Source organism: Hippopotamus amphibius, chromosome 2, assembly GCF_030028045.1.
Source record: "Hippopotamus amphibius kiboko isolate mHipAmp2 chromosome 2, mHipAmp2.hap2, whole genome shotgun sequence".
Taxonomy (NCBI): domain Eukaryota; kingdom Metazoa; phylum Chordata; class Mammalia; order Artiodactyla; family Hippopotamidae; genus Hippopotamus; species Hippopotamus amphibius.
This window is the reverse complement of record NC_080187.1, coordinates 139594637-139618381: the sequence shown is the minus strand read 5'-3', so window position 1 is coordinate 139618381 and position 23745 is coordinate 139594637. Positions and strand designations below refer to the sequence as shown.

Sequence of the window (23745 nt, the reverse complement as noted above, 5' to 3'; positions counted from 1 at the left end):
CACAGCCACATCCCTGCTTGGAGTCAGGCTGGGTTATGCCCAGCTATTGCTATGGGTTAGGCTTTAGAAGTGATCACACTGGCCAGTTGGGTTCTCTTCGTTGCTTCCAGGACCTTCCGCACTAAGCCTTTCGTGTGCCTTAGATGGCTCCATCCTTCTCTGGGAGGGAGGTATCTATCCTCATTTTCCAGAGGAATATGCAAAGCTCAGAGCAGATGCCACACAGGAGTGTGAGCTCCGTGACCACGGGGACCATCTGACCTCGTTCACCACTGCATCTGTCCTGCAGGGTCTGGGTTGATAGGCTGTGCAGTACATGTTTGTCAAGTGCAGGAATGAATGTGTTGGCTGCTGCCACAGATGTGCTGTTCTTGCTCATGATGTGACTGGCCATGACCATGTCTGTCCTCCCTTCCTCACCATTTCCACCTCACTACATTCAGATTCTCAAAAGTGCCAGATTCCCACGCCAGGGCCTTTGCACATGCCATCCCTTCTGCCTGGACTGCTTTTTGCCTTTCTAGCAAACTCCTGTCTGTCCTGCAGGTCTCAGGTGTCCTTCCCACACCCTCCACCAAAGTAAAAGTTCTTGTTCTAATCTCTAATTTTTTGATTATTTTTTAAATTTTATTTTATATTGGAGTATAGTTGATTAATAATGTGTTAGTTTCAGGTGTACAGCAAAGTGATTCAGTTATACATATACTTGTATCTGTTTTTCAAATTCTTTTCCCATTTAGGTTATTACAGAATATTGAGCAGAGTTCTGTGTGCTATACCATAGGCCCTTGTTGGTTATCCATTTTAAATATAGCAGTGAGTATATGTCAATCCCAAACTCCCAATCTATCCCTCCCCTCCACCCTTCCCCCTGGTAACCATGTTTGTTCTCTAAGTCTGTGAGTCTGTTTCTGTTTTGTAAATAAGTTCATTTGTATCATTTTTTTAGATTCTACATATGTGATATCATATGTTTTTCTTTCTCTGTCTGACTTACTTCACTTAGTATGATAATCATCAGGTCCATCCATGTTGCTGGAAATGGCATTATTTCATTCTTTTTAATGGCTGAGTGATATTCCATTGTATACATATATATCACATCTTTATCCATTCATTTGTTGATCGATATTTAGGTTGCTTCCATGTCCTGGCTATTGTAAACAGCATTGCAGTTTTGAACCATGTTTTTCTCCATCTGTGCCCCCAAGAGTGGATCATATGGTAGTTCTATTTTTAGTTTCTTAAGGAACCTCCATACTGTTCTCCATAGTGGTTGTACCAGTTTACATTCTGACCAACAGTGTAGGAGGGTTCCCTTTTCTCCACACCCTCTCTAGCATTTATTGTTGGTAGACTTTTTGATGATGGCCATTCTGACTGGTGTGAGGTGATATCTCATTATAGTTTTGATTTGCATTTCTTTAATAATTAGCGATGTTGAGCATCTTTCCATATGCTTTTTTAGCCAACTTGTATATCTTCTTTGGAGAAATGTTTATTTAGGTCTTCTGCCCATTCTTTGATGGCTTGTTTGATTTTTGATATTGAGCCACATGAGCTGTTTGTAAATTTTGGAGATTAATCCTTTGTCAGTCACATTGTTTGCAAGTATTTTCTTCCATTCTGTGAGTTGTCTTTTGTTTATGGTTTCCTTTGCTGTGCAAAAGCTTTTGAGTTTAATTAGGTCCCATTTGTTTATTTTTGTTTTTATTTCCATTATACTGGGAGATGGATTGAAAAAGATATTGCTGCAATTTATGTCAAAGAGTGCTGTGCCTATGTGTCCCTCTAAGAGTTTTATAGTATCCAGACTTACAGTTTGGTAATACTTATATTTATTTAGGTAAACCCATTTGGGGTTTCCTTTTTGTGTATGGTTTTAGGGAGTGCTCTAATTTCATTTGTTTACATATAGCTGTGCAGTTTTCCCATCACCACTTGCTTTCTGTCCTGTTCCATTGATTTGTATTTCTGTTTTTGTGCCAGTAGCATACTGTTTTGATGACTGTAGCCTTGTAATATAGTCTGAAGTCAAGGAGCCTGATTCCTCCAGCTCCATTTTTCTTTCTCAGGATTGCTTTGGCTGTTTGGGGTCTTTTGTGTCTCCATATAAATCTAAAAATTTATTGTTCTAGTTCTGTGAAAATTGCCATTGGTAATTTGATAGGGATTGCATTGAATCTGTAGATTGCCTTTGGTAGTATAGTCATTTTGACAATATTAATTCTTCCAATCCAAGAACATGGTATATCTTTCCATCTATGTCATCTTCAATTTCTTTCATCGGTGTCTTGCAGTTTTTAGAATACAGGTCTTTTGTCTCTCTAGGTAGGTTTATTCCTAGGTATTTTATTCTTTTTGATGTGATGCTAAATGGGATTGTTTCTTTAATTTCTCTTTCTGGATCTTTTGTTGTTAGTGTATAGAAATGCAACAGATTTCTGTGTATTAATTTTGTGTCCTGCGACTTTACCGAATTCATTGATGAGCTCTAGTAGTATTCTAGTAGCTATAGATCTTTAGGATTTTCTATGTATAGTATGTCATCTGCAAACAGTGACAGTTTTACTTCTTCTTTTCCAATTTGGATTCTTTTTATTTCTTTATCTTCTCTGATTTCTGTGGCTGGGACTTCCAAAACTATGTTGAATAAAAGTGGCAACATTGGACATCCTTGTCTTGTTCCTGATCTTGGAGGGAATGCTTTCAGTTTTTCACTCTTGAGAATGATGTTAGCTGTGGGTTTGTCATATATGGCCTTTATTACTATGAGGTGTGTTCTCTCTATGCCCACTTTCTGGAGAGTTTTTTTTTTTAAATCATAAATGGGTGTTGAATTTTGTCAAAAGCCTTTTCTGCATCTATTGAGATGATCATACAGTTTTTATTCTTCAGTTTGTTAATGTGGTGTATCACACTGATTGACTTGTAGATATTGAAGAATCCTTGCATCCCTGGGATAAATCTCACTTGATCATGGTGTATTACCCTTTTAATGTATTGTTGGATTTGGATTGCTAGTATTTTGTTGAGTATTTTTGCATCTATGTTCATCAGTGATATTGGCCTGTAATTTTCTTTTTTGTGTGGTATCTTTGGTTTTGGTATTAGGGTGATGGTGGCCTCATAGAATGAGTTTGGGAGTGTTCCTTCCTCTGCAATTTTTTGGAATAGTTTCAGAAGGATAGGTGTTAACTCATCTCTAAATGTTTGATAGAATTCACCTGTGAAGCCATGTGGTCTCAGACTTTTGTTTGTTAGGAGTTTTTAAATCACAGTTTCAGTTTGAGTACTTGTGATTGGTCTGTTCATATTTTCTATTTTTTCCTGGTTCAGTCTGGGAGATTGTATCTTTCCAAGAATTTGTCCATTTTTTCTAGGTTGCTCTTTTTATTGGCATGTAGTTGCTTTTAGTAGTCTCTTATGATCCTTTGTATTTCTGTGGTATCAGTTGTAACTTCTTTTTCATTTCTAATTTTATTGATTTGAGCCCTCTTTTTTTCTTGATGAGTCTGGCTAAAAGTTTATTTTGTTTATCTTTTCAAAGAACCAGCTTTTAGTTTCATTGATCTTTTCTATTGTTTTCTTCATCTCTATTTCATTTATTTCTGTCTCATCTTTATGATTTCTTTCCTTCTACTAACTTTAGCTTTTGTTTGTTCTTCTTTCTCTAGTTGCTTTTAGAGGTAAGGATAGGTTGTTTGAGATTTTTCTTGTTTCCTGGAGTAAGATTGTATTGCTATAAATTTCCCTCCTAGAACTTTTTTTGCTGCATCTTGGATTGTTGTATTTTCATTGTCATTTGTCTGTAGGTATTTTTTGATTTCCTCAGTGATCCATTGGTTGTTTAGTGGCATATTGTTTTAGCCTCCACATGTTTGTGTTTTTTACAGTTTTTTTTCTTGTAGTTGATTTCTAATCTCATAGTGTTGTGGTCAGAAAAGATTCTAACATGCTTTCAACTCTCTTAAATTTCCTGAGCTCACCCTGTGGCCCAGCATGTGATCAGTCCTGGAGAATGCTCCATGTACACTTCAGAAAAATGTGTATTCTGTTGCTTTTGAATGGAATGCTCTGTAAATTAAGTCCATCTGGTCTAATGTGTCATTTAAGGCCTGTGTTTCCTTATTGATTGTCTGGATGCTCTGTCCAGTGATGAAAGTGGGATGTTAAAGTCCCCTACTATTATTGTGTTACTGTCAATTTCTTCTTTTATGGCTGTTAGTATTTGCCTTTTTTCCTCCCCTCACTTTCAGTCTATATGTGTCCCTAGGTCTGAAATGGGTCTCTGGTAGCATATAAGGGGTCTTGTTTTTGTATTTATTCAGCCAGTCTGTGTCTTTTGGTTGGAGCATTTAATCCATTTATGTTTAAGGTAATTATCAATATGTGTGTTGTTACTGCCATGTTGTTAATGGTTTTGGATTTGTCTTTGAAGGTCTTTTTTCTTCCCTTCCTCTTCTTTTCTCTTGGGATTTGATGACTAACGTTAGTGTTGTTAGATTCCTTTCTTTTGTGTGTGTATCTATTGTAGATTTTTAGTTTGCAGTTATTGTAAGCTTTTGATATAGCAGTCTATATATAAACAAGATTGTTTTAAGTTGCAGTTCTTTTAATTTCAACTGAATTTCCAATGTCCTGCATTTGTGCCTTCCCTTTCTCACGATTGCTGGCTTTGATATCATATTTGTGTGTAGATGACTTCCTACCTTTACTCTATGTTTGTCTTTACTGGTGAGCTTTTCCATTTGTAATTTTCTTATTTATAATTATGGCCTTGTCTTTTCCACGTAGAGAAGTTCCTTTAGCATTTGTTGCAAAGTTGGTCTGGTGGTGCTGAATTCTCTTAGCTTCTGCTTGTCTGTTAAGCTTTTGATTTCTCTGTTGAATCTGAATGAGAGCATTATTGGGTGAAGTATTCTTGGTTGTAGGTTTTTCCCTTTCATCACTTTAAATATATCATGCCACTCCCTTCTGGCCTGCAGAGTTTCTGCTGAAAATTCAGCTGATAATCTTATGGGAGTTCCCTTGTATGTTATTTGTCATTTTTCCCCTTGTTGCTTTTAATATTTTTTCTCTGTCTGTAATTTTTGTCAATTTGACTACTATGGGTCTCAGTGTGTTCCTCCTTGGGTTTATCCTGCCTGGGACTCTGCACTTCCTGCACTTGGGTAACTGTTTCCTTTCCCATGTTAGGAAAGTTGTCAGCTGTCATCTCTTTAAATATTTTCTCAGGTCCTTTCTCTCTCTCTTCTCCTTCTGGGACCCCTATATTGCAAATGCTGGTGCTTTTATTGTTGTCCCAGAAGCCTCTCAGACTGTCCTCATTTCTTTTCATTTTTTTTTCTTTATTCTCTTCTGTGGCAGTGATTTCCACCATTCTGTCTTCCAGCTCACTTATCTGTTCTTCTGCCTCAGTTGTTTTGCTATTGATTCCTCCTAGTGTATTTTTCATTTCAGTTATTATATTGTTCATCTGTTTGTTCTTTAGTTCTTCTTGGTCTTTGTTAAACATTTCTTGTACCTTTTTGATCTGTGCCTCCTTTCTTTTTCTGAGATCTTGGATCATCTTTACTATCATTATATTCTGAATTATTTTTCATGTAGACTGCCTGTCTCCACTTGACTTACTTGTTCCTTCATCTGGGGTACACTCCTCTGCCATCTCATTCTGTCTAACTTTCTGTGATTGCAGTTTCTGTTTTACAAGGCTACACGGTTGTAGTTCTTGCTTCTGCTGTCTGCCCCCTGGTGGATGAGGCTGTCTAAGAGGCTTGTGCAGGCTTCCTAGTAAGTGGGACTGGTTGGAACTGGATCTTGTCCTTCTGGTGGGCAGGGCCATGTCAAGGGGTGTGTTTAGCGGACAACTGTTTGCTCAGGAAGACTCTTAAGCAGCCTGCCTGCTGATGAGTGTGGCTGTGTTCCCGTCCTACCAGCCATTTGGCCTGAGGTGTCCCAACATGGGAGTCCACAAGGCTGTTGGGTGGGGCCAGGTCCTGGTGAGGAAATGGCATCCTCTAGGAGGGCTCATGCCAAGGAGTACTCTCCAGAACTATCGCTGCCAGTGTCCTTGTCCCACAGTGTGCCACAGCTGCCCCCCACCTCCACGGGAGATCCTCCAATAGCAGCAGGTAGGTCTGGCCCAGGCTCTTATGAGGTCACTGCTTTTTTTCTGGGTCCTGATGCGAATGAGACCTTGTGTGCATCCTCCAAGAGTGTAGTTTCTGTTTCCCCCAGTCCTGTGGAATTCCTGTGATCAAACCCCACTGGCCTTCAAAGCCAGATTCTCTGGGGGTTTCTCCTCCCATTGCCAGACCCCCCCAGCTGGGGACTCTGACGTGGGGCTTAAAACTTTCACTCCTGTGGGAGAACTTCTGTGGTATAATTATTTTCTAGTTTGTGGGTTGCCCACCCGACAGGTATAGGATTTGATTTCATCGCGATTGCGTCCCTCCTACCATCTCTTTGTGGCTTCTTCTTTGTCTTTAGATGTATTGAATTGGCCAAAAAGTTCATTTGGGTTTCTCCATAAGATGTTATGCAAAAACCTGAGTGAACTTTTTAGCTAACTCAATAGGATATATTTTTTGGAAGGTTTAGGTTTTTTTTCTCAGTGATTGTTTAGCAGTTAGTTATGACTTTAGTGTTTTGTAAGAAGAGGTGAGCTCACATGCTTCTACTCTGCCATCTTGTCTCTGTCTCCCCTAATCACTGTTTTATATACTACTTTCTTCCATGTTTCGTAGGCTCCTTTTTTTTCCCTTTGCACATAGTTCCGTTTCACTTGCTCACAGGTTCCAGATGCTGAGGCCTCTCACTCAGGACTTCAGACCAGCATTCCTACTGTGAAATGGCTCTCTGATCTCTGATTTTTTATTTTCCTCATTTAGCTCTTCTGTCAGTGTGTGATGCCTGTATACATTTATTCATACAAGCCTGCAGTTTCTTGCACTGGAGGACATCCATGGAGACAGTAGTAGCTGTGTCTGCCCATCCTGTTTCCTTGGGCCAGGCATGGTGCCTACGAGGTTGAGGGTGCTCAGGACACGTGGCTGGAGGGGTTGAATGGACCCATGAGTAGTTCCCATGTAATAGGTGAGGAAAGCACAGCTCAGGAAGGTGCAGAACCATTCGGGGCTGCACTGCTGGTAAACGAGAGAGCTCCACTCTCACACCCAGGCCTTCTGCTCGGGGCCTGAGCTCCAGCCCTTCCGTGTGGCCTCTTGTTCATCCTCTGGTTCCAGGTGAAGATAGAACATTGTGGGCATGATTCACACATTCACATTTTCTCTCTCGTTCCTCCACAGACGCTGTGTGTTTCCCCCACCCCACGGCTGCAGCCCTCACTGTTGCACGGTGGCCTTGATCCTGTCGCCACAGCGGGAATCTCAGCCCAGCCCCAGGCCAGCACTCTGAGCAGCCAGAAGCCAGCCCCACAAGCTCTGGGAGCAGCGGCCTCCGGGGCTGCTCTGAGCTTCAGAGGAGAAAAGCTGTCTCCAGCTCCCTGTGTTTCTGGCCGAGGCCTTTCCTGCTTTGCAGCGGTTTGTGGGGGAGAGGACCTTCCAGGAGGCGTGGATAGAGGTCAGGACTCCCTTGGCCTCGGGAGGGCGGACACATTTGCAGAGCCTTGAGGTTGCCTGTTTCAACAAGTCCTGGATTGGGGGTGGGGGCGGGGGGTGTGTCCCTGAAGGGGTTGGCGGTGGCAGCACTGACAGCACAGCCTTTGGCTCAGGGCTTCCCTGTTGATATTGTAAAGACTCCCCACAGATGATGTCCCAGGCCTCTGGGAAAGGGGTGCCTCAGGGCTGAGAGCAGAATGTGCTATGGAGAAAGTCAGCACATTAAGGGAGGGAACCCTTCAGTGATGCCCACCAGACTCCATTAGCAAGACACCCAGACCTCCAGGGTTCATAGGCCCCTCTCCAGAGTTGGGCCTTGCCCCCAGTAACCTCCACCTCCTGGTCAGGCCAGCTCTGCCCCAGGATGCTGTGCCCAGGTGCAGACACAGATGTGCCTGGGGACCCCAGGTGGCACATGCTGTTAGGCAAGGGGATGCCCTTGGGGCCACCCCACCACCTCCCCTCAGAGCCCAGCCCAGAAGGCAGCAATGACCCCATCTCCTGACAGGAGCACAGTCGCCCTAGAATGTGGCCCGACCCTCCAAGACCAGGAGCAGTTATGAGCTGGGGACCACAGAGGGACTCCAGGATGCCCACTATAGATCCCACCCTGGCTGGACACATCTCAACTTGGAGGATGACAACAAGGCCCATGACACCAGCCACCCAACCAGTGCCCGCTGTCCTCTGACATCTTGACCTTCCAGCTGGTAATGAGATCTGGCCCATTTGCCCCCTGAGCTCAAAGAGTAAGAATGGGCCCAAGAAAACTGCCAACGTTTGTTCATTTTTTCCACCTCCTAAGTCATTGGGTACCTCATGGGTACAACCTCAGCATCTGGGGTTCTAGAGAGGTCGGCTTTTGCCAGTGGCCCTCCTCACACCTAGTGATGGAGTTTCTGGGCTGGTCCTTTGCTTGCCCCAGTGCTCTGCTGGAGGGGAGAGAGCTCTTGGTGCCTGCACCGAAACTGGGGACTTCCCAGGCCACCTTCCATGTGCACAGTGCTGGCAGACTGGTTCAGGATTGAGGCTCCCAAGTAGTCTATTCTATTTACGGGGCCAGTTGCTTTCTGTAATTTGGCCCTGCCCCCTTACAGGACCTCTGTGCTGGGACTGGTCCTGTGGGCATCGCCCAGGGAATAGGGTCTTTAGGGCTGGGTTCACCCACAGATGTGCACCAGCCGTAGGCCATCAGCTGCCACTTGGGAAAAAGCCGAAAGCAGAAGGCACATCTCCAGGTTCTTTGGACCCCACAGACCCTGCCCGTATCAGAGGCTGACCTCTTGCTCTCGGTGCTTCATCTCAGCCACCCAGAAGCCAGGTGGCTGGTTTCAGGAGATGACTCTACCTGAGAACTTGGGGGAGGTGCTGGGGAAGCAGCAGCCCCAGGTCCAGAGCCCACACTGCCTGGAGGGGCCCCCATGGCCTGTTGGATTGCTGAGCTGAGTTCAGCACAGATCTCACAGCACAAAGGACCTCGCAGTGGTGCTCTCCCCAAAAGTTGTGTTGCTTTTATCCATTTCTAACTTAATAAAAGAGTTGAGAAAAGTCTTGCTTTTCTTGGGTGCTGAGGCCAGGTTTGGGGGACATAAGACACAAGCAGACTGATTTCCAGCCCACCAGTCAGGGCTCACAGTCTGCCCCTCTGGAGGGGTTTGAGGACACTCACCCTCCTCAAGGACCTGCAAGCACCAGAGGAGAGGGCTTCCTGTCCTCAGACTGTTTCAGCAGCAGACACATTTACATTGATTCTCATACATAGAATCCTGAGTACTTCCTTCCTGAAAAAATCTGTGCCTGGGTGAACGCTAACTTGAATATAGTAATTCCATAGATTTCCATGTGTCCGTTTGTGTGCTGTGAGCCCCCAGTTGACACTCATTTGTATGAAAACAACATAAGCAGTGTTAAAGAGGGCATCATAACTCCAGTGGCTAGCATCACTTGTCACCACACAAACTCTAATGCTCATGTTCACCTGCTTTCCTTTCACACATTTTCACAGCTACTATGAACTGTAAACTCAAGAATGTGGACACAGGGCTGTGACAGCCACAGAGTAAAGAGGAGGCCTTGCCCAACATCCCATAGCAGGCTCTGGACACCACAACACCAAACACACCCCCTATCAAAGGCATGATAGCTAGCACACCTTGGGGAAAGACAAGGCTGGCATGTATTCCAAAAACAGCCCTTGCACCAAAAATTTTGGATTCATATAGCCTACACAGGGATGCTCCCACATAAAAACACCCCCTCAAGACCACAGTAGGTAATTGTTTCTTCTAAATTTGTAGAGACAAAAGTAAAATGAAAAAGCAGGGAACTAATCCGAATTAAAAGAACAAGAGAACTCCTGTGAAAGAACAAATAATGAAGCAGACCTCACCAGCCTACTAGACCCCAAGTTCAAAGAGGAGGTAATAAAAATGCTAAAGTAATTTAGAAAGGTTATTGATAGAAATGCAGATCACTGTAACAGAACCAGGAACTATAACAAGGAACCAATCAAAATTAGCTCAATTGCTGAGATAAAAACCAATCAAGAAGCAGTGAATAATAGCAGTCTAAAAATGCAGAACAACAAATAAGTGATCTGGAAGATAGAATAATGTAAATCACCCAAGCAAAACAACAGACAAGTAGAAATTAAAAAAAAAAAAAAAAGCAAAGTATCTATGGGATGATCTAAAGCATGCCAACCTATGCATAATAGGGATTCCAGAAGAAGAGAAGGGGATTGGACATGTATTTGAAGAAATTATGGCTGAAAACTTCCCAAACTGAAAGAATGAAACATATCCAGCTACAGAAAGCACAGAAGTCCCAAGCAAGATAAACCCAAATGGACTCACACCAACATATATCATAGTTAAAATGGCAGAAGTTAAAGAGAATTCTAAAGGCAGCAAAGAGAAAAACAGAGTCAGTTACAAGAGAACCAACATAAGGCTATCAGCTGATTTCTCTGCAGAAAATTTGCAGGCCAGAAGGCAGTGGCAGGATATATTCAAAATCCTGAAAGAAAAAAGCCTGCAACCTAGGATACTTTACCCAGAAAGATTATCATTTAGATAGGAGAGAGAAAGAATTCTCAGACAAGCAAAGAGTGAAAGAATACAGCAATACTAAACCTAACCTAAAGGAAATATTGAAATATCTTTTCTAAATAGAAAAGAAGCAAGAATCTATAGGAAAGGGAAAATCACAATAGGAAAGGCAAGTACATAAAAGATTGAAATCATTTATATAAACCAGCACATACATTAAAATACAATCAAAAAAATTTTGTAGAAGTGATTATAACTTTTAGAATGTGTTTGAACTTATATGACTGTAAGTCTAAAGCAAGTAGCTATAGCTATGGGTTAACATACTTGAAAACCACGGTAACCACAAAGCAAAAGCATATAGTAGACTCACAAAAGCCAGAAAGAAAGTAACTCAAGCATAATACAAAAAAAACCCCATCAAACCGCAAAAGGAAAAATAAGAAATGAACACAGAACTGCAAAATCAGCTAGGAAACAAGCTTTAAAATGGCAATAAGTACATGCCTATCAATAATTACTTTAAATGTCAATAGACTAAATGTTCCAATCAAAAGACATCAAGTGGCAGATTGGATTAAAAACACAAACAAACAAAAAAAGAGCCTACAATGTGCTGCCTACAAAGGACTCACTTTAAAGTAAAGGACTCACTTTAAAGTGAAGGACTCACACAGACCAAAACTGAGGAGATGGCAAAAGCTAGTTTATGCAAACTGAAATTTTGAGAAAGCGGTGTTTGCAATACTCATATCAGACAAAATAGACTTTAAAACAAAGTGTTAAAAAAAAGACAAAGACATTATATAATGATAAAGGGATCAATAGAAGAGGATATTACACTTATTAACATATATGCACCCAATATAGGAGCACCTAAATATATATATTAAAAAAATGCCATAAAGTGAGAAATTGACAGGAATACAATAATAGTAGGAGACTTTTTAACACCCCACTGGCATCAGTGAAGAGATCTTCCAGACAGAAAATCAACAAGGCGACAGAGAACCTAAATGATACAATGCAACAGTTAGACTTAATGGATATCTACAGGGCACTACATCCTCCCCACGCCCTGCTGAGAAAAAACAAAAAAACAGAATACACATTCTTTTCAAGCACACATGGAACATTCTCTAGGATAGACTACATACTAGCTCACAAAACGTCTCAACAAATTTAAGAGGATAGAATTTCAAGCATCTTTTCTGAACACAATGGTATGAAACTGGAGATCAGTCACAGAAAGAAAAGCAGGAAAAAAACAAATACATGGAGAGTAAACAACATGCTATTTAAAAAACCAATGGCTCAATGATCAAATCAAAGAGGTAAATACCGTGAGACAAATGACAATGAGAACACAACCTTATAAAATCTATGGGATGCAGCAAAACAGTTCTAAGAGGGAAGTTATACAATATAGCAATACAGGCATTCCTAAAGAAAGAAGAGAAATCTCAAATAACAATCCAGCCTACCACCTAAAAGAATTAGAAAAAGAATAAACAAAACCCAAAGTCAGCAAAAGGAAGGAAATAAAAAGATCAGAGAGAAAACAAAACAGATATATAAAGAACAACAGAAGGGACTTTCCTGGTGGTCCAGTGATTAAGACTTTGCCTTCCAATGCAGGGGGTGCAGGTTTGATCCCTGGTTGGGGAGCTAAGATCTCACATGCCTAGTGGCCAAAAAAACCAAAACATGAAACAGAAGCAATATTGTAACAAATTCAATAAAGTCTTTAAAAAATGGTCCACATCAAACAAACAAAAAACAAAAAAACAAACAAAAGAAACTAAGATGGTTTTTTAAGAAGATAAACGAAATCAACAAACCTTTAGTCAGGCTCACCAAGAATAAAAGAGAGAGGACCCAAATTAACAAAATAGGAAATGAAAGAGGAGAAATAACTACTGATACCACAGAAATAAAAGAAAAAAAAATCATACTAGAATACTATGGACAGTTGTATGGCCACAAATTGGATAACCCAGAAGAAATGGACAAGTTTCTAGAAATATACAGTTTGCCACAACTGAGTCAAGAAGAAACATAATTTGAACAGACCAATCACTAGAAGTGAAACAGAATCTGTAATTTGAAAAACAACAACAACAACAACAACAACAAAAAACCCCAGCAACATCCCTGCAAACAAAAGTCCAGGACTGGACAGCTTCACTGGGGAATTCTACCAAACGTACAAAGAAGAACTTATACCGATCCTTCTCAAACTCTTCCAAAAGGAGAGGAGGGAACAACCCCAAAATCATTCTATGAAGCCACCATCACTCTGATACAAAAACCAGGCAAAGCCACTACAAAAAAAAAATTACAGGCCAATATCTTTGATGAATATTGATGCAAAAATCCTCAACAAAATATTAGCAAACCTTGACAACCAGCAGTCTAGTGGGCAGGACACATCAGGGTCACCAGGCGGCAGGGACTCATTGTGGGATTCCCAGGCACACAGCCTGGTCCCAATCCTTCTGATGCAAATTTCTTGGCCTGGGATTGGGGCTGGGAACCAGAAAGGGGACTTGGCAACTTTATTTTGAGCATACCTGGGCCAGGTACAACTGCTGGGTGGGGGCAGGGAGGGCAGGCTCCTCTCCAACACACATCCTGGTTCATGCTGGGATGATTCCAGGCACCAGAATTCACTTCAAAGTTTCACTGCAGGCATCCTGCTAGGGCTACCCTCAGCCAGCACAAGCACATTGAGAAATTTTTGCCAATGGAAAAATGTCCTTCCTACATTATCTTCTGTCGATTGGACACGCTTTGTCCATGGAGAAAGTTTGCTTCTTTCCCCCACTGCCACTGCAATGAAAAAACATCAATAAATAAGACTAATAAAAATATGGAAACATTTAAAATAAAAAAAAATTAGCAAACTGAATTCAGAATACATTAGAAGGATCATACACCATGGTCAAGTTCAATTCATTCCAGGTCTCAAGGATGGTGCAACATATACAAATCAATCAATGTGATATACCACATTAATAAAAGAAAAGACAAAAACCACATAATCATCTTGATAGAGAAAAAGCATCTGATAAAATTCAACATCCATTCATGATAAAAATGTCACCAAAGTGGGTATAGAGAGAACATATCTCAACATCATAAAAGCAATTTATGACAACCCCACAGCTAATATGACACTTAATGGTGAAAAGCTAAAAGCCTTCCTGCTAACTAAATTCAGGAACAAGGCAAGGATGCCCACTGTCACCACTTCTATTCAACACAGTATTGGAAGTCCTAGCCACAGCAGTCAAACAAGAAGAATAATTAACAGGTATCCAAATTGGAAAGGAAGAGGTAGAACTCACTATTTGCAGATGGCAAGATACTCTATATAAAGAACCCCAAAACACCACACAAAAACTGTTAGCAGGTAGCAGGATACAAGATTAATCTGTGTACAAGATTACCTGTATAAGAAATCTGTTGCATTTCTTTACACTAACAATGAAATATCAGAAAGAGAAAGTAAAGAAAGATCCTGTTTAAAGTCACATTAAAAAAAATTACCTAGGAATAAACTTAACCAAGGAGGTGAAAGAACTACATACTGAAAACTATAAAACATTGATAAAGGAAACTGAAGATGATTCAAAGAAATGGAAAGATATCCCATGCTCTTGGATTGAAAAGAAAATAGTTAAAATATCCATACTGCCCAAAGCAATCTATAGATTTAATACAATCCTTATCAAATTATCCATGATGTTTTTCACAGAACCAGAACAAAAATCCTAAAATTTACATGGACCCACTAAAGACCCAGAATTGCCAGAGCAATCCTGAGGAAAAAGAACAGAGCTGGAGGCATAACCCTTCCAGATTTCAAACAATACAACAAAGTAATTAAAACAGTGTTGTACTGGCAGAAAAACAGACACATAGATCAATGGAACGGAACAGAGAGCCCAGAAATAAACCCACATACCTATGGTCAATTAATCAACAACAAAGGACACAAGAATATTCAATGGGGAAAAGACAATAGTCTCTTCAGCAGTGGTGTTGGGAAAGCTGGACAGCTACACATAAATCAATGAAATTAGACTTCATACACAAAAAGAAACAAAATGGTTTAAAGACCTAAATATAAGACATGACATCATAAGACTCCTAGAAGAGAACATGGGCAAAACATTCTCCATCATAAACTGTAGCAATATTTTCTTAGGTAAGTCTCCCAAATCAAAAGAAATAAAAGAAAAAGTACACCCGACGTGGGCTCCTGGTCGAGGGGGCGAGAGCCACCCCGTCCCCCAGCACCCGGGCCATCCTCGGGGCAGGAAGTCCACCGGCTCTTTCCTCCTGGGGGGGAAACACGTGCTTTCCAGAACCCTCCGCTGGGAAAGGTTAGAGCCAGGCCGGTTCTGACAAAGGAGCAGAGGCCTGACGACCACGTGTGAGCGGCTACACGTCTCCAAGTACCACCAGGTGGAATTTTTTTGTTCTAAATAAACTGACTCTAAATTTCACTTTTGTTTCAAGGGAAAGGTTAGAGCCAGGCCGGTTCTGACAAAGGAGCAGAGGCCTGATGACCACGTGTGAGCGGCTACACGTCTCCAAGTACCACCAGGTGGAATTTTTTTGTTCTAAATAAACTGACTCTAAATTTCACTTTTGTTTCAAGCTCTAAGGAAATTACACATACGAAAATAAAGCTGTATTTTACCAAAAAAAAAAAAAAAAGAGTAAACAAATGGGACCTAAGCAAACTTAAAAGCTTTTGCACAGCAAAGGAAATGATCAACAAAATGAAAAGACAATCTATGGAATGGGAAAAAATATTTGTAAACAATGCAAATGACAAGGAGTTAATATCCAAAATGTATAAGTAGTGCATACAACTTGATATGAAAAGAACAAACAACCCAATCAAAAAAGGGCAGAAGACCTAAATAGACATTCTTCCAAAGAAGACATAGAGATGGCCAACAGGCACATGAAAAGATGCTCAACATCACTAATTATTAGAGAACTGCACATCAAAACCACAATGAGGTATTACCTCACACAGGTCAGAATGGCCATCATCAAAAAGTCTACAAATAATAAATTCTGGAGAGGGTGTGGAGAAAAGGGAACCCTCCTACACTGTTGATGGGAATATAAATTGGTGCAGCTACTATGGAAAACAGTATGGAGGTTTCTTAAAAAACTAAAAATAAAGCTACCATATGATGCAGCAGTCCCACTCCTGGGCGTATATCCAGAAAAGATGAAAACTCTAACTCAGAAAGATACATGCCCCCCAGTGTTCATAGCAGCACTTTTTATAATCGTCAAGACATGGAAACAACCCAAGTGCCTGTCAACAGATGAAGATGTGGTATGTGTACACAACGAAATATTATTCAGCCATAAAAAGGAATGGGATATCGCCATTTTCAGCAACATGGATGGACCTAGAAATTATCACACTAAGTGAAGTAAGGCAGACAGAAAAACACAAATATTATGTGATATCACTTTTGTGTTGAATCTAAAACATAATATAAATGAATTTATACCAGAAACAGAAACAGACTCACAGACGTAGAAAACAAACTTATGGTCACCAAAGGCGAAAGGGAGAGGTGGGGGAGGGATAAATTAGAAGTATGGGATTAACAAATACAAACTACTATACATAAAATAGATAAGCAACAAGGATTTACTGTATAACACAGGGAACTATATTCAGTATCTTGTAATAACCTATAATGGAAAATAATGATCTGAAAAAAATATATATATATACACATGCATAGCTGAATCACTTTGCTGTATTCCTGAAACTAACACAACACTGTAAATCAACTATACTTCAACTTAAAAAAACAAGAGTGTGGGCCCAAGCAAGACACTCCACCGGGCAGTATCTGTGATCTGATCTCAAGGGGCCCCTCAGGGTGGGCAGCCCAGCAGCTGGGTGAGGGCCCCTCTGCTGTATACCTCAGTGGTGTGCAGGCCCCCAGAGCCGAAATTAGGCTTTAACACTGTGAAGAAATGCTTAAGATGCTGAAGTAGAGGTATTACAGTACCTTTCTCACAAAATTGATCATCACCTGAATGAATGAGTGGGTCTCAAAATTACGGTGCTGGTAGAACAGCCAAGAGCAGAAACACCCTGCACAGTCCCCAGCCCCAGCCCCAGGAGTGACACCCTGGCCACATTACACTCCACTTCTGCTGCAGTGGTGAGAACAGCCAAGGCAAGCACCACTTCCTCCCAGGCCTGAGATCTGGACACTTGAGGTCAGCCTTGGCTTAGGCTGCTGTAGCAATACCCCAGACAGGAATTAGAGGTGTGCTTCTCATTTATGTAGCCGTGATGTGTCTGTAAACGAGCCAAAGCTGGAGTGGCAGCACAGAGTTGGGCCCCAGCCTCCTTCTATCTTGTGGCTCTGCCAGCTTCCATGCAGGCTTCCACTTCCTAGCCCAACATGGCCACATAGCCCCTGCCATCTCATCTGCATTCCAGCCAGTGGGAGGTGAAGAAGACAACATGACTAGCAAGCCGCTTTAAGGACACATAACTTCTGCAGCCTCCGGAGGGAGGTTGGGAAGTATCAGTAAACCTCTACTACTGAGCAAAAGGGAGGGAGGCTATCTAGAGACAGTAGCAGCCTCCATCTACATGCCTGGTGTGGAATGGAATCTGCCGACATGGACCTGTTTCCCCTTTTCTAAGCTGGGGGAGTGGGACATGCGTGCCCAGCTATCAGGCCCCTTCAAAAGCCTGGCCCTGTACAGGTGCTGGCATACGTCAGCTGCAACTCTGCTGCCCCCTGACCAGTGCTTTGCATAATTTCCTCCTCTAATCCTCACAGTGACCCCCTGGGAGACGGGCATCCTTGTCCTCTTCCTCCTGGTGAGGAAACAGGCCGAGAGCTTAAAGCTGCTCACCATGGGCTCACACTGGTAGGAAGCACCAGGCTGCAGTGGGAAGAAGGTGGCCTCCGGGGCTAGGCCCACTGGGTTTGGGTCCCGGCTGTCTCATCTGTGTGCAGGCTTGGACAAACCATGTGATTCTCTGATAGAGGCTTAATGATGGCAAGCTTAACAGAAAGGGATTGAGGTCAAGTTTTGCAAAGCACTAAACACCCAGAGAGCCCTGGATACAGTGGGAATGGCCACCACCATTGCAGTGGGTGGGATTCACACCCAGTCACTGCCCTGCAGGCCTGGTCCAGGCTCCTTGGCTTCCCAGGGGCCAGACTGACTCTGGGATGGGAGAGGGAGTCCTCCCATCAGTGATGGGGCAAGGGATCCCTGGGGGCCTCATCCCCAAGAGGACCAGCAGAGCTTTCATGGGTTGTGGCTCCCAATGCAGGAAAGAGGACAGGCCACCTTGAAGGGTCAGTGTCCCTGCAGACACTGCATTTCCCAGGACAAGGAGGGGCACTGACTTCCTCCCCTCACTGCTCCTCAGCCAGGCCCCCTGGTCCAAAGGGCTTCCTGGAGGTTCTGGGCATGTTCTCCATAAGAATCTTTGCCATCAACATCTTTGTCCCAAGCATTTTCACTGCCTAGCTGACCATAAGGCAATTTTGCTGTAAAAGATAAAGTAACTGGTTGACAGTTTGGCTTCATTTCTCCATTGATGCAGTACTCCCATTTACATATTACATAAATCTTAGGAATGGTCAGGACCTCTGGCACTTAGCATTTTCATAATGGCCCATACAGTGATGGGTACATGTAAGGGCCTTAAAATAGTGGATGATAACCACTGCATATATGGATGTGATAGGAAATACGGTGATGGGACTCCCTGGAGGCGCAGTGGTTAAGAATCTGCCTGCCAACGCAGGGGACATGGGTTCAAGCCCTGTTCTGGGAAAATCCCACATGCTGTGGAGCAACTAAGCCTGTGCACCACAACTACTGAGCCCATGCATCACAACTACTGAAGCCCACACGCCTAGAGCCTGTGCTCTGCAACAAGAGAAGCCACCACAATGAGAAGCCCATGCACCGCAAAGAAGAGTAGCCCCCGCTTGTCACAACTAGAGAAAACCTGTATGCAGCAACAAAGACCCAATACAGCCAAAAATAAAGAAAGAAAATAATAAATCTTTAAAAAAAAAAAGGAAATACAGTGATGAAACTTACTGGAAGTGTGAAATAAAGTGTGAAGCCACTGCTATACTAGGAAATGATAACATATCAGTTTGCAAATCCTTTGGTGATTTGAAGGCCCAGAGCTGAACCCACATTTCCTTTAGAACTTTGGAACGTCTATCAGCAGATATATGACAAAATGCCAAAAACAAAGAACAGTGAAAGAGGCTTTCACAACACAACACACAGCTCAGCTGAGAATATGCTCTTAGTACTCAGAAAACTGATACCTCTCTTAATGAAGGAAGAAATTTTAATGAAAAAGTGTGGTGTCAATGAACAATGAACAAGCAAAAAAAAATATATACATATATATATATATAAAATACTATGCCTTTTAAGACAAGTGCTTAGGTACAACTCACAAAATAAAATGAGTTATTTGTGTACTATTGTCATGAATTTACACACATTTTAAATGTATTCAGATATTTTGTATCTCACAACAAAGTGTTCTTAATTTTGTTATTCATTTCTCATGTTTTACTCTGTCCTTTTTAACATCCCTCTCTTATTTTTCATTATTTTATCTTTTATGGTCAATTAGTTATGCGGTGAAAATGCTTACAGCAAAGATGCTTAGGGTGAAAGTACCAGACATGCGTCTTGGTACAGCTGAGCCTATAAATCATAATGCGTAAAGAAGGAGCCTTTTTTTAAAAAATTGAAATATAGTTGATTTACAATATTGTGTTAGTTTCAGGTGCACAGCAAAGTGATTCAGTTATACATATATATGTATATATCTGTATATGTTTTCTTCGATTGTTTTCCATTACAGAAGGAGCCATTTAAGCAGCGATTGTCTTTAACAAGCACAGCTTGGAAAGAGCTTTGGTTCTTCCTGGTGGGTATTTCGCACAGTAAGAAACTTGTAAACTCCATCCTGTCCCAGCCCGTGACCCAATGGCTCCATTGGCCTCTCTCCTTCAGGAGGGGGAACATTCCGAAACACACAGGTGGACTTCTTGTTGGGGGTCAGTCTTCTGCTGCCTTCCTGCCCCTCCAGCAGCAGGGCCAGGGCCAGCCCACCTGACCTCCAGCCCTGGGCCCACAGTGCCTGCCAGAGTGGCCCTGCCGGAGCCAGGCAGGTTGGGAAGTCTCTGCAGCATGGATTCTCGCTTGCCTTGTTGGTGCCTAGGGCTTGGGCTTGGGCTCTGCCTTGTTAGCCATCAAGATGAAGCTTGGAGAGACCCCAGGTCTTCTTCAACTGGGGTTCGGAATCAAATTCAGGGGCCTATGCACTTGGATGGGAAAGAATTACACCCTTATTTCCAGGAAACTCTGACATTTAGCATTTTCTTCAACTAGGAAGTAGGCAACCACCCCACTGGTATCAGCAGCCCCCGGGCGGTGTCTCTGGATATTTGCATATACCACAATAGTCATAGATACCTTGAAATATTACATACCCTCATTACCATCTTCTAATCACAGTAATTCTCAGACCAGCCAGTAGACTGCCTTACTTAATGTGTTAATAAAAGAACACAGATATTACTATTAATAGGTTTTTTCTTTTCAGTATTTTTTAGGTGTTACAGGTTGAATTGTGTCCCCAACTCGCATGTTGATGTCTTAACCCCTAGTTCCTCAGAATGTGACCTTCTTTGGAGACAGGGTCCATGCAGATGTAATTAGTTAAGATGAGCTCACACTGTAGGAGGGTGGCGTCCTTAGGTGGAGGGAAATTTGGACACAGACATGGACACGGCAGTGCATGTGAAGACTGGAGTTACGCTGCCACCAGTCAAGGAACTGTGAGCAGACAGGAGAGGCCTGGACAGATCCTTCCCTGGTGTGAAGACAGCAGGTCCTGCTGACACCTTGATCTTGGGCTTGCAGCCTCCAGAGCTGTGAAAGGCTGGGGTTCCTGTTGTATAAGGTACCCTGTCTGTGGTGCTTTGCTCTGGCAGCCCCAGCAAACTCATACTATAAGCTTCCTTTGCTGGCCTGGGTGTTATAGTTTATGTTTTTAAAAACATTCCTCTGAGCAGCCCACAGAGGGGTCAGAGCACAGAAAAGGTGAGAAAGCCCTGACCCAGGGTGAGCCGAGGGGCACTGGGTCCTGCATGGGGCTGGAAGGCCCCATCTGGACAGAAGCCCACGGCCCTGGCTCGCTGCGGGGTGTCCAGCAGTTGCAGCCTCAGCCCAGCCCAGCAACCCTCCTGCCCACCTGTTATCCTGCCCAGCCCTGAGGTCCGTTCCAGGACCCTGATGGGCAGGACTGGGCAGGAGCGGGGATGGGCCGTCGTCAGTGGCCGTGGGGTCGCTCTCCTCTATGCCGGCTCCAGGGGCCCCCGCCAGACTTCAGGTTGTGCCTGAGCACCGGCTGCTCCATCCAGGGGTCCCAGAGCCGCACCCACACGCTGAGCCCCCCACTCCTGACCCTCCGCACCCCTAGGCCGCTCCTGGGTTCACATCCAGCCTTACCCTCCCTGACCATGGGAGGCCAGCCCTGGACCCTGGGTGGGAGAAGTGTCGGCTATGCCTGCTGGGAGCCCTGAATACCATGTATGAATTTCTAATGGGTCCCTGGAGGCCAGGATCCCATTTCCCAGATCTAGGACAGGAGGACCAGCCAGAGCTCCAAGCCCCTCCCCCAGACAGCCAGGGCGGAGCCTGCAGGTGGGCTTGTGCTGCGCCCCTGTGGCCTATCAACGCTCTGTGTCCACTCACCTGGCCGCCAGGCGCTCGCCCAAGCCAGGGATCCCTGGTCACCTCTGTGAGAAATGATTGGGAAAGATCTAAATGGAGGAGGGGAACTCGTTCACACCACACACTCTTCACCCCCGCCAGATACCTGTCCATCTGACTCCAGGCTCTGGGATAACCTTCTCCAGCACCAGCTTTCATTCTGTTTGGCTTTTGTGTGTCTCCAAGTCCCACTGCTGCATACAGAAAGGACCCCGTGGCCCTCACACCCCCTGGCCTTGGACCAGACACTTAAGGTCCCTGTGCTTCAGCTACCACATGTGTAAAAGGAGACGTCACGAGTGGGCATTTCACTGTGACCTTAGGAGAACTGAACACAAATGAACCTTAGACGCTCAGAGTCCTAAGACAGTGCCTGGCACTCAGGAAATGCTCAGCAAAGGTGAGCTGTCTTTATTCTCACCATGTGGTTCCTGTTGGCCAAGGGCGGTGACCTTTCCCTGTGCCGAGATGCCACCCCAGCTCAGCCTGTCCCCCTGCGTGTACCCGTAGAGCTGATTCTTATCTGTGGTTTCTAGGTTAGTGGTTATCAGTTGAATCACCATGAACATTTTTGCACACGTCACTTTTTCCTTCTCCTGTCAGTGCTTTGGGCCATATCATACCCCAGAGTGGTGTTGGAGGTCAGAGTGCCATGCAGTTTTAATGGAAAAGACACAGGCTTTGAGGTGAAAGGGCAGGGTCTGTACCGGAGGAGGCTCCAGCTGCAAAGCCAAGCAGATCCAGACTGCAATCTGGCATCCCTCCCCTGCAACAGCCTGGCCTTGGGCAAGACATTCTGTCTGAGACTCAGTTGACCTCATCTGCAAAAGAAAGAAGAATCCTTTCACCTACCTGGAAGGATAATTAAGGGGCCTTAAATAAGAGCATGCATATTTCTTTCTTTCCTTAAAAAATGAGTTGGGTTGGGAGAGAGCTGAGGATGAGGAGAGTCCTCTCGGCCTCAGGCTCTGAGGGGGACTTAGGAGGCCCTTGGGACACAGACCTCGGGCCCTCCAGCCATCAGGGAGAGTCCCAGGTGTCACTGCCCTGTTGAGTTCAGGGCATCTTTTTCAGGTGGGCTGCAGAGGCCAGGGGTTCCCTTTAGAAGAAAGCTGAGCAGAGCAAACCAGAAGTGGCCAGTGTCTGGGTGGGAATGGGGAGCCACGGCCCCGAGTGTGTGAGGCTGGATGGAAGTTCTTCGGGGAGAACTTGGGATTTGGTTAAGAGAGCATGTGGAGTTTGTGCCCGTGTCCAGGGCGCCCAGCTGTCCTAGTTTGCCTGGGACTGAGGGTTCCCAGGATGTGGGAGAGTCTCACAGAGACAAGGACAGTTGGTCATTCCCGTGGCCCCTCCACTGGCCCCTGGCCTTCCAGGCCTTCTGAGCCGAGGGGGCTTTGCTCTGGGCCTGGGGCTGACCTAGGCACTGCAACTGGAGGTCAGAGCCCTGGGTTCACAGCAGAGAAGGGGAGCAGCAGCTCTTTCAGACTCTCAGGCCCCCTACACACCAGCAGTGTGCCGCTGGGCAACCCTACCACCTTCCAGATCCTGCATCTGTGAAGAGGGTGGGTTATCCCTTCACGGAGTAATTACACACACTCCTGTCTGAACACGCCCAGGGGGCAGTCCCCACAGGCAGCTAACTGGTTTATTGAGTTGCATTGGGTAACACGGGACAATTTTCCTGGCCTTTCTGCAGCTAAGGGAGAGGAGGAGGCTTGCTCTGGGACACCAGCAGAAGTTTCCAGACACCCCTGCACTGTACAACCAATTCATCTGATGTATGGCGCACCAACCCCACACCAGGCACTGGCTGCAGCAGGTGCCCATCCCCCCAGGGTGCAGCCTTCCCTGTGGGTGACAGGCCCACCCACGTGCTCACATCATGCCTCTGCCCTCCCAGCCTGGCCCCCGTGGCTCTAAAGTAGTTTGCAGGTAGGCTTGTCACTGCTTCACCTGTAACACCCAGGGTGGTCCCGTCCAAGCAGCCCCGCCATGGTGAGGAACCAGGGGAGAAGGGGCCAAGAGTGGCAGCTCCTCCCACCCCACCCAAGCCTCATCCAGACACCAGCACTGAGGGAAAAGCACGCTCTGAGACCAGATGGCTTCTTTCCCTCACGGCAGCACATTTCAGCTTTGTACTAACTTTGAGACAGCCCTACCTGTGTCCGCTTCACAGAGGGGACACTGGTGCTCTGGGTCACATTTCCACACTCCTACGACGGTCTTGTCTC

The 23745-nt window shown here is 44.2% G+C and overlaps 1 protein-coding gene across 5 annotated transcripts in view; it reads left to right on the top strand.

The window, feature by feature from the left end:
- KLHL25 (kelch like family member 25) overlaps nt 1–9160 on the top strand; it is a 54591-nt gene extending 45431 nt beyond the window's left edge. For 3 of the 5 annotated variants that reach the window (XM_057725104.1, XM_057725101.1, XM_057725103.1), the window contains exon 3: nt 7311–9160. The gene's annotated coding sequence lies outside the window, so the exon portion shown is untranslated. The remainder of the gene's footprint in view (nt 1–7310) is intronic. The other 2 variants (XR_009051612.1, XR_009051613.1) reach the window with 2 other exon arrangements.
- Nucleotides 9161–23745: the final 14585 nt, after the last annotated feature.